Below are 12,238 nucleotides of genomic sequence, written 5' to 3' on the forward strand. Positions count from 1 at the left end.
CGGACAGTACTTAGTAAAGAGACTGACAGTACTTAGTAAAGAGACGGACAGTACTTAGTAAAGAGACAGACAGTACTTAGTAAAGAGACAGACAGTACTTAGCAAAGAGACGGACAGTACTTAGTAAAGAACCTGACAGTACTTAGCAAAGAGCCGGGCAGTACTTAGTAAAGAGACTGACAGTACTTAGCAAAGAGACGGACAGTACTTAGTAAAGAGACGGACAGTACTTAGTAAAGAGACGGACAGTACTTAGCAAAGAGACTGACAGTACTTAGTAAAGAGACGGACAGTACTTAGTAAAGAGACTGACAGTACTTAGCAAAGAGACGGACAGTACTTAGTAAAGAGACGGACAATACTTAGTAAAGAGACGGACAGTACTTAGCAAATAGACGGACAGTACTTAGTAAAGAGACAGATAGTACTTAGTAAAGAGACGGACAGTATTTAGTAAAGAAACTGACAGTACTTAGCAAAGAGACGGACAGTACTTAGTAAAGAGACTGACAGTACTTAGCAAAGAGATGGACAGTACTTAGCAAAGAGACTGACAGTACTTAGCAAAGAGATGGACAGTACTTAGCAAAGAGACTGACAGTACTTAGTAAAGAGACTGACAGTACTTAGTAAAGAGACGGACAGTACTTAGTAAAGAGACGGACAGTACAGTACTTAGTAAAGAGACGGACAGTACTTAGCAAAGAGACGGACAGTACTTAGCAAAGAGACGGACAGTACTTAGTAAAGAGACGGATAGTACTTAGTAAAGAGACGGACAGTACTTAGTAAAGAGACTGACAGTACTTAGTACAGAGACTGACAGTACTTAGCAAAGAGACTGAAAGTACTTAGTAAAGAGACGGACAGTACTTAGTAAAGAGACTGACAGTACTTAGCAAAGAGACTGACAGTACTTAATAAAGAGACGGACAGTACTTAGTAAAGAGACGGACAGTACTTAGTAAAGAGACGGATAGTACTTAGTAAAGAGACGGACAGTACTTAGTAAAGAGACTGACAGTACTTAGTACAGAGACTGACAGTACTTAGCAAAGAGACTGACAGTACTTAGTAAAGAGACGGACAGTACTTAGTAAAGAGACTGACAGTACTTAACAAAGAAACTGACAGTACTTAGTAAAGAGACGGACAGTACTTAGTAAAGAGACTGACAGTACTTAGCAAAGAGACTGACAGTACTTAGTAAAGAGATGGACAGTACTTAGTAAAGAGACGGACAGTACTTAGTAAAGAGACGGATAGTACTTAGCAAAGAGACGTACAGTACTTAGTAAAGAGACGGATAGTACTTAGTAAAGAGATGGACAGTACTTAGTAAAGAGACTGACAGTACTTAGTACAGAGACTGACAGTACTTAGCAAAGAGACTGACAGTACTTAGTAAAGAGACGGACAGTACTTAGTAAAGAGACTGACAGTACTTAGTAAAGAGACGGACAGTACTTAGTAAAGAGACAGATAGTACTTAGTAAAGATACTGACAATACTTAGTAAAGAGACGGACAGTACTTAGTAAAGAGACGGATAGTACTTAGTAAAGATACTGACAATACTTAGCAAAGAGACGGACAGTACTTAGTAAAGAGACGGATAGTACTTAGTAAAAAGACGGACAGTACTTAGTAAAGAGACGGATAGTACTTAGTAAAGATACTGACAATACTTAGTAAAGAGACGGACAGTACTTAGTAAAGAGACGGATAGTACTTAGTAAAGATACTGACAATACTTAGTAAAGAGACGGACAGTACTTAGTAAAGAGACGGATAGTACTTAGTAAAAAGACGGACAGTACTTAGTAAAGAGACTGACAGTACTTAGTAAAGAGACTGACAGTACTTAGCAAAGAGACTGACAGTACTTAGTAAAGAGATGGACAGTACTTAGTAAAGAGACGGACAGTACTTAGTAAAGAGACTGACAGTACTTAGTACAGAGACTGACAGTACTTAGCAAAGAGACTGACAGTACTTAGTAAAGAGACGGACAGTACTTAGTAAAGAGACTGACAGTACTTAGCAAAGAGACTGACAGTACTTAGTAAAGAGACGGACAGTACTTAGTAAAGAGACGGATAGTACTTAGTAAAGAGACTGACAATACTTAGTAAAGAGACGGACTGTACTTAGTAAAGAGACGGATAGTACTTAGTAAAGAGACTGACAGTACTTAGCAAAGAGACAGACAGTACTTAGTAAAGAGACGGACAGTACTTAGTAAAGAGAGGGACAGTACTTAGCAAAGAGACGGACAGTACTTAGTAAAGAACCTGACAGTACTTAGCAAAGAGCCGGACAGTACTTAGTAAAGAGACTGACAGTACTTAGCAAAGAGACGGACAGTACTTAGTAAAGAGACGGACAGTACTTAGTAAAGAGACGGACAGTACTTAGCAAAGAGACTGACAGTACTTAGTAAAGAGACGGACAGTACTTAGTAAAGAGACTGACAGTACTTAGTAAAGAGACTGACAGTACTTAGTAAAGAGACGGACAGTACTTAGTAAAGAGACGGACATTACTTAGTAAAGAGACCGGCAGTACTTAGCAAATAGACGGACAGTACTTAGTAAAGAGACGGATAGTACTTAGTAAAGAGACGGACAGTACTTAGTAAAGAACCTGACAGTACTTAGCAAAGAGACGGACAGTACTTTGTAAAGAGACTGACAGTACTTAGCAAAGAGATGGACAGTACTTAGCAAAGAGACTGACAGTACTTAGCAAAGAGATGGACAGTACTTAGTAAAGAGACTGACAGTACTTAGTAAAGAGACTGACAGTACTTAGTAAAGAGACGGACAGTACTTAGTAAAGAGACGGACAGTACAGTACTTAGTAAAGAGACGGACAGTACTTAGCAAAGAGACAGACAGTACTTAGTAAAGAGACTGACAGTACTTAGTAAAGAGACGGACAGTACTTAGCAAAGAGACGGACAGTACTTAGCAAAGAGACTGACAGTACTTAACAAAGAGACGGACAGTACTTAGCAAAGAGACTGACAGTACTTAGTAAAGAGACTGACAGTACTTAGTAAAGAGACGGACAGTACTTAGTAAAGAGATCGACAGTACAGTACTTAGTAAAGAGACGGACACTACTTAGCAAAGCGACGGACAGTACTTAGTAAAGAGACTGACAGTACTTAGTAAAGAGACGGACAGTACTTAGCAAAGAGACGGACAGTACTTAGCAAAGAGACTGACAATACTTAGCAAAGAGACGGACAGTACTTAGTAAAGAGACTGACAGTAGTTAGTAAAGAGACGGACAGTACTTAGTAAAGAGACTTACAGTAGTTAGTAAAGAGACGGACAGTACTTAGTAAATAGACGGACAGTACTTAGTAAAGAGACGGACAGTACAGTACTTAGTAAAGAGACGGATAGTACTTAGTAAAGAGACGGACTTCAGCGCGTCCTCGTGCTTCCAAGTTGAAGAAGAGCAGGATAAGCAGCTCGTACTCACAGATGGCAGATAAAAAGGCAGGAATTAGCAAAAGCACAGTACCTCAGTACTTGAAACTCTCCAAACGATCTTGAAACAAACAGGACGGGTGTGGTCCTCACAGGGAAATGAAAACCAAGCATCTGAGAACAGGAGCTGCATGCTTATATGCTGTAGAGGTCACCTGACCCTAGACCAGTGCAGCATGGGAAACCATACAGTCTGGCACCCATTACAATGCATCATGGGAATGGTAGTCTCTAGCTATTATCAAGTAAAGACAAGGTGCAGGAAGCCTGGCGGTTAACAGTATCTTTGAGTCAAAGGTGGTAATCGCTGAGGGCCAATTTGAAGGTGGTGAGCTCCAGAAGATGCCTGCTGGAGCACCATTGGCTTTCTAATCACCTATATTCACGTTTGATGGTCCGTAGTGCGGGGTGAACCGACTGGTATGCTTGCTGGACCTGTTGGTGCTGGACAGTTTTATGGGGATGATGGTGTCGGCACTGTTGGAGTCCAGTCAGAGAAGTTCTGGATGGCCTGCTCCAGGTTGCTGGTGGTGACGGATCTGAAGGTGCTTAGGGCAGAGGTCGACTGGGTCTCAGTGATTTTGGTCCATGGGTGTTGGGGTGGTTGGGGAACGTGTTGGTGGGCCATGGAGATCTTGTGATAGAGAAATAGATGATGCTGTGGTCGGTCCATATAAGGTCAGTGACGTGGCTGAACTTGACTTTGTCACTGCCTGTGAAAATCGGGTCCAGTGTGCGTCCTGCATTGTGTGTGTGGCTGGTGATCAGCTGCTTGAGGCCAGGGTTGCTCATGGTTTCAAGGAGACTGGTGGGGTTGGTGTTGTTCAGGTCGTCAACGTGGGAGTTGAGGTCGCCAAGGTAGATGTATTGTTTGGAGTCGCAATCTAGGGGGTGATGAATTTGGCGATGACGTTGCTGATGGATTTAACCGAGATCTACTAGTGACTGCAGGTGAGTGTCTGAAAGGTTTCAACGATCTGTCCATCATCTTATTGTGTTTGCCTACTTAATGGATGCAGCAGCAGGGCCGTGCCATGCCAAAGGCAAGCCTATCTGTGCCCGTCCGCGCCCAGACCACGCTCAGCATCAGGAACCCTGGCCGTCCATTGTTACACCATCGTCGAGCTCCTGGCCCCCAAACACCGCAACAGCAACTGCTGCATCACCTCTCCACAAACCACAGAGAGGCACTACTCCTGCTGCTTGTTCCGCTTCACCTGCAACACAGACACCTCTACCTCTCCCACGCAACCATTCTCCTACTCCCCAGGAACAGTTCTACTGCATACTGTTCAATGCCCTATCTCTCTGCAAACATGCCACAGAAATCTTGGACACTATCACCGCCCTCCCCTTGGATGTGATGTTCATCACCGAAACCCGGATCACCCCATCTTCGGACCCGGGCAATGTGGCAGCAACACCCCACTGCTACAAGATGATACACACATCAACACCTCAACTTCTAAATCTGCACGGGTGTAAAGACAATCATTGGAGGAACCATCACCTACATGCCCTTATCCCGGTTGGAGCTTAGATGTGACTGCGTGGGCTATCCTGACAGGATCGGAGGGAGGAGCTGGACTCAGCCTCACTTACACCTGAATAGGCTGCGCCCTGTCCCCACACAAAGGGCTGCCTACTCCCTGTAGTGAGTCTGGCACCAGTGCTGGCAGGGCAGGCATCTGTGCACTTCAAAGGCATTTCTCTAGAGGTTTCTCCCCACTTCAATAAACAGCTGTGTATAAAAGAAGGGCCTCAGAAATGACCACTTCAGTACGCTTCTGAAAAGGTGGATACTCTGCCAGGAAGAACTGCTCTGCTGCTGAAAGGACTGCCACTATCCTGGACTGCTACATCTCCTCAGCTGAGCGGCCATTCTTGGGCCAAACTGATGCATTTCCTCGGCTGAGCAGCATATCCTTGAGCAGCACCAATGTATCACCACCGTTGCGTGGACTGCGCCCCGCACAGAAGGTCTGCATTGCTTTCGTATCTTTGGCAACAACGGCGCGGCACATCCTCAACCCAGGCCCCACATCTCTCATTGATTTGAGCTCGATGACGACGCTGGCCTTCTCATTGCAGTCTCGTAACTCTTCGGAAGAAACACATTGTCAGCTCCGCGCTGCATCCTTGATGCCTGAACTTTGCTTCTCAAGCCCTGGCGATGAGATCCTCAATGACGACGTAACATGACCTTGCACCGCAGCCTCGCTGCATCTCAGAACCAATGCATCAGTTCAGCTGAGTGCCACTTCTATGTTTCGGATCCATGCAACACTCCATAACCAGGATTTAAGGTACTTAGGGCCAGATGTATCAACGCTTTTTGCGATCGCAAATGGGCCGATTCGCAGAATCGCAGAAGAGTTTTGCAATGTATCAAGCATTTTGAATTCGCAATATTGATAATCGCAATTATTTGTGATTACCTAAATGCCATTCATGTAGCCCTCACAAATTGCGAATATCTCCTTAAGGAATCGCAAATTACCACCAACTTCAAGTTGGTGGTAATTTGCAATTTTCTGTAGAAATCGCTTTTTTAAATTTTTTGAAGTGACATGTGGCGCACATACATGCCCTTAGGGCATGTATGTGCGCCACATGTGCACACATATATATTTCAGGGGTGCAACAAGGTGTCCTTTTGGAACCCTTGCACCCTTGAAATTGCATGCGCTATTTGCGAGTACCTATTGGGTACTCGCAAATTGCGCATGCAATTCCCATTCATTCCTATGGGCCTCTTGGCCCATAGAAATGAATGGGAAGCCACTCCTAATTTGCGACTAACAATTTGCGACTCGCAAATAAGGAATACGTAGGAATCACTATTTGAAATGCAAATCCTACATACATTGCATTTTGAGAGTCATTAATAGAGAATCGGTAAAATTCGCTATTAGGGACTCGCAAAATGCAAGGTTGATACATCTGGCCCACAGTTCAGCCAGCCTAACTGGGTCCCTGTAGCTGGCCCACGCTGCATCGCGGACGGCCTTAAAATTCAATATCTAGGGATTCTCTGATTGGATTTTTGTCATTTTGATTTTGTTGTATTTGCTAAAATCTACTATGCTTCTAACCCTGGTGTAGGATCTTGTTGTGGTGGTTTCACTGTTTTACTGTTGTAAGTGTTGCACAAAGACTTTACACATTGCCTCAAATTAAGCCTGAGTGCTCTGTGACAAGCTCCCAGAGGGGTGAGCACAGGTTACTATGGGGTCTGCTTATGCCTCACCCTGACTAGGATTGTGGTTACTGCTTGACCAGGGCTCACACCCATGTCAACCAACAACCCCGTTCCTAACACTGAGATTCTCCTGACAGCAGCGGTAATGACACAAACATATCCATATTACAATACAAAGGATGATCTGTATTAATAGATATGTATTTGCTATAAGAATACACTTTCAACACATTTAGTGCTTCTCCTTTTTAGAAAAGGCAATATAAGCAATTAGGCAAATATCTTATTATTTTAATTAAAATGTTGAGATATACTTTCATTACACACAGCCTGTTAGCAGTCCCATCCATCTGGCGGGGCATACCCTAGATGGCATTTTTTCCAATGACCCTCGAAATCTGGTGGGAGAACCTATTCCCCTCGCATGGTCTGATCACTTTGCCATCCCTTTGGACCTACGTACTTTGACATCATGGAGTGGTTCTTCTTCAAACAAAAACTGGGAGGAAAGGAGAAACCTTAGTCTCATCAGTAAGGAGGCATTTACTAGCCTCTTCAATAGCTCTCAGCCCTCCGGGTACCAGGATGCTACTCTGGCGGCAGCTGAATTATCACAACAACTGTCAGTAGCAATGGACACCCTAGCGCCAGGGAGTGAGCACCATTCAGCAAGAAGAAAACCCTCTGCCCCCTGGTTTTTGGAGAGACTCAGAAAGATGAGACAGGTGTGCCGCAGACAGGAGAGGCTGGGGCACATAGATTTAGCGCCGTTGGGCAGGGAATCGCATAAACAGAGGGAATATAAAGCGGCTATTATGGAAGAAAAGGGGTTACATTATTAAAAAATCACAGTCAATAAAATCCTCTAGGGATCTTTTTTTTTTATTACAAAGGATTTTATTAATTTTTACCAAAGAAGTACATTTTCATTTTCGTTATGGAGTTCAAGAAAAACGTAGCTAGTGTTACATTAATTACAGGTACTGTGATGTACACGTTCAGCTGAGCCCCTCTGCATTCACCTGCTGGAAAATTAGAGACAGGATAGTAAAAAGAGAGAAGATAGGAGAGAAAGAGTAGAGATAGGTTACAAGAAGTGTTCTCTCGCTATGAGCCTAGTCTGGGGTTGTATCCCTGAGTGAAATCCGATCCTCCCCGGGGGTCCCAAGTTGGCTCAGGGGGTTCGTGGGAGTCCAAGAACATGTCTAGTGACTTCCATATACCCCTAGTAGCTGTAACTCCCTCACCTCCGCCTCAGTCACAGACCCTTCAGAGTTTTCTCAGGAGCTGTGATAACATTTCCAACTTCTTTCGTACTAAGATTACAGACATCTACTCCTCGCTTGAAGCCTCCAATGTGGGGTCACCTGCCCAGCCTACCTCTCCCCCTAACGAAGATGCTTTTATTGAGGACTACCCCAGGCTACTTACTTTACCCTGTTTAGCGCCTGGCATTGCTGATCGGCTTCTAGAAGGAGTTAAATCTGGGTCCCAATTGGATCCCTGCCCCCTCAAGGTGCTAAAGATTGGTTGCAAAGTCATTATTCCACACCTTACTGCTGCATTGAATGTAGCTATCTCAGAGGGACAATACCCTACCTTGTGGAAGACTGCAGTGGTAAAGCCACTTTTAACCCCTTCCCTGTGGGGGTAATTCCCCCATGGTGTGGAGGGGGGCCGCGGCACCGCTGTGCTCATGACGAGCTCAGCTCGTCATGGCTCACAGTGGAGCTGTGCTCATGACCAGCTGAGCTCGTCAAGCATTGAAGGGATTAAAGAAGCCTTCTTTGGACCCTTCAGAATGGAAAAACTATCGCCCGATCTCACTGCTTCCTGTCCCAGCCAAGATCTTGTAAACCTATCTAAATACCCATCTTAGCGCTTACTTAAAAGATCACCAATTACTGGATGGCTTACAACATGGCTTTGGAAGATGCCATAGTACGGAAACTGCCTTAACTACGTATTTACCGATATCCGTACTCAAGTGGATGCAGGGCATACCACGCTGTTAGTTCTACTTGACCTTACCACAACTTTTGATACCCTATCTCCTCTGAGGCTGGTTGAGCGTCTCAGAGAGAAAGGGATTGGTGGCTCGGCTCTGCGGCTTCTTGCTTCATTTCTTAGTGACCGAGCACAGACTGTGAAATTTGGCCAATTTTACTCGGCCTCCAATTCCTTGCCTTGTGGTGTTCCTCTGGGCTCCACCCTGAGCCCAACACTCTTTAATATTTATGTTGCCCCGCTTGCTAAGGTGGTGAGATCCTTTGTCCTAAGCGGATGACACCCTAATAATGGTGTCCATCACTCATAATATCAAAGACTCTGCCCATAACTTTAGGAATTGTATGCAGGCAGTCTCCTCCTGGATGAAGGCTAACTTCATGAAATTGAACGTGGAGAAGACTGAGGTCTTGATTTTCAGCAGCAATGTGTACATCTGGTCCAGTGATTGATGGCCGGACACGCTTGGCGCCTGTCCCTGCCCGGTATCCCATGGGAAAAACTTAGGGATCATAGTGAATACTTCACTTTCCTTGAGCAGCCAGGTCAGTAGGACAGTGTCCACTTGTTTTGTGATTATCAGGATCCTCCGAAAAATCTCACATTTTCTCTCATTTCACTCAGCAAACGGGCTGTTATTGCCCTGGTAACGTCCAGATTGGCCTATTGTAATGCCCTGTATCTGGGCATTCATAAAGGTCTGGTGCGACGTCTGCAGCTGGTGCAGAATGCTGGGGCCAGGCTGGTGATGAGTCTTCCAAAATATCACTCAGTTTCAGCCTCTCTTAGGACATTGCACTGGCTTCCCCTGGACCGTAGGATCCTTTTCAAAACACTCTGCCTAACGCTTCTGGCGCAGGCCCAGAGGGTATTAAGGCAATATTTCACCGCTATGTTCCAACTAGACAGCTTCGGTCTGCAGATAAGAATCTGCTCACAGTGCTATGGTTTAATAAGGTTAGATGGGGAGGTCGAGCCTTCGCGATTGCTGCTGGCAAGCTGTGGAACTCCCTCCCGGAAGTGCTTTCTGGACGGTTGTCACACTCTCTTCCACAAAGCCTTGAAAACCTGGCTTTTTCCTCAGATTTCAGTATAAGCATGCCATCTTGTCTGCCTATCAGGTCCGTAATAGCGCCTTGATGCCCTTGGGCTAAGTTTAGCACTCTATTCATTTAATATTCATTCATGACCCAACATGTTTCGAGGTAGTATACTCTGATGCAGGGACATCTTAGGGGTTTTTGGAGTCCTGGGACAACTGTATTTTGGAGGCTCCTGGACGGAGCAGCTTTGAATTCGTGATCCAGTCTCCGCTCTTTCTTGGCCTCTTTGACCGGGTCACTGACGGTGCACAGCACACTCATCCAGCTGCTAAATGTGTTTACATCTAATATTCAGGGATAGTGACGTGTGTTTTCAATAATGCAGCACAGCAGCAGTTCACTAATATTACTGCAAACAATCTTTGTGACACCCTCCCATTTCGCATATGTGTGATCCCGGTTTGACCTAAAAGAAACTTTCTATGGATGTTGAATGGATCATAAAGACATTTCTCTACAGAATGTATGCAATGGACTCGCAGACCTCACTGACATTAAAAAGGAATTGAAGGAAAACGTTATTTAAAACGATCTGTTTAAGAATTATTCAAGGTCATGAGAGCAAGACTCTGCAGAACAGAGCTGGCTCTATGGGGGCCCTGAAAAGCTGGGGCCCTGGGCCAGAGCCCACAGTGCCCGTGCAAACTTGAACTGACGTCCATGGTCACATCTGCAGCTCATATTAAACATTTTTCTAGTAAAGTCCTTGGGTCAGATTCACAAAGAGCATCCGCAGTCGTAGCTGAATCTTTGCTCTGCAGCTTCTTGTTGCAGACTTTCTGGCGAGAGTTCAAAGGATCTTTGTGAATTGGCCCATTGTTTACCCATCACATCTTACCTGAGACCGGAACAAGGCCGTCAGTCACAGGCCGCACATGCAGCCGGTGGGCGGGGCGGAGGGTTGAGGTGCATGGTGGAGAGGAGGCCCTTCTCAAGTGGAGCAAGACAGAGATGGGTTCCAGTTTGGCCACCTCTATCCTGGTGAACCTCTCCTTCACCTGTCTCCTCTCATCCTGCCACTTCTATTTGATGTCGGTGATAAACCGGACATCCTCCCCCAATGCACTGACGGCATTAGCCAACTGCTGACATAGCGCTGCCTTCTGTGTTCTCCTCTGTGAAGGTTTTCTTCCTCCTCACACTCAACGTACCGGCACTTGACAGAGGGCACGAAGAAGCAAGGCAGCCAGGTCAAGTATGTGTTTGAAAAAACAGAGTCTTGGATGTGTGCCGCTTTTATGTGGTTTGCAGTGCGTGGGTTGCGGGTGGCATTGATTATCTGCAGAGTATGTAATGACACTTTCCCCGCCCCAAGTGCCGACCTTCCGTCCGAGTGCGGAGGTGCTACCCCGAGTGTGGAACGCCTGCAGGCGTATAGATACTACTCGTAAGTCCCTTTGTGAATGACGGAAAGTAGTAAAGTTGGACTTTTGGTCTAAGTTGGACTTTTGGTCTAACTTTACCTTTGGAGCTCGTACCCCAAGAGTGACCACCCCGAAGGAGTCCACAGAGGAGACGCACTGGCTTTCAAAAACACACAGGAAGGGAAATGAGACACTAAGCAAGGAATCCTCTCGACGGGAACCAGAATAGTTACTTCCAGGTCGCTCCGGCAGAAAGTCGCAGACGTCGCACGCGAAAGCCTCTGCAGGATTGCGGCCACCATGATATTACCTCAAGAGGGCTGGTTTCTGGGGTCAGGTGCCGTAGACAAAAACACCACAGCATGACAGTTCTGTACACTTACTGGGAAGACACTTCTCCGCTGATGCAGCACCCATTGTCCTACCTCTCGGAGGCGGTATGTTTTTTTAAACCTTTATTTTTCAGTTTTATATCATACAAACCTACAGCAGCTGTTAGTCTATAAGACATGTCACATGCGGGCACATTGTGGGGGGGGGGGTACATCAAGAGCCAATCATCCCGTCCACGGTTTCTGAGAGCCCAATCAGAAGACAGTCGCCCTCCGCACAGCGGCACTCCATACGAGCCACACCCCTAACAGGAGCCCTCCTCCCCCAGCCGCCTGCGGACCATCATTTCCATCATCCGGCATACTCTCACTATCAGAAGAGGCCACAGCGGCCTCGGGGTCAAGGAGTGTATCACAGGGGCCCCTCCAGACTGCGAGGTCCTAAACCACCCTGTTGTCTCGCCTGCTAAGCTTCATGTAAAATTCCCTTCTCCCTCTTTCTCCCTTTACATCCGTCCACCATCCATCCATCCACCATCCATCCATCCATCCACCATCCATCCACCATCCACCCATCCATCCATCCACACACCCACCCATCCATCCATCCATCCATCATCCATCCACCATCCACCCATCATCCATCCATCCAGCCATCATCCATCCATCCACCATACATCCATCCATCCATCCACCATCCATCCATCCATCCACCATCCATCCACCAT

The sequence above is a fragment of the Triturus cristatus genome, chromosome 4_1, assembly GCF_964204655.1.
Source record: "Triturus cristatus chromosome 4_1, aTriCri1.1, whole genome shotgun sequence".
Lineage (NCBI taxonomy): Eukaryota > Metazoa > Chordata > Amphibia > Caudata > Salamandridae > Triturus > Triturus cristatus.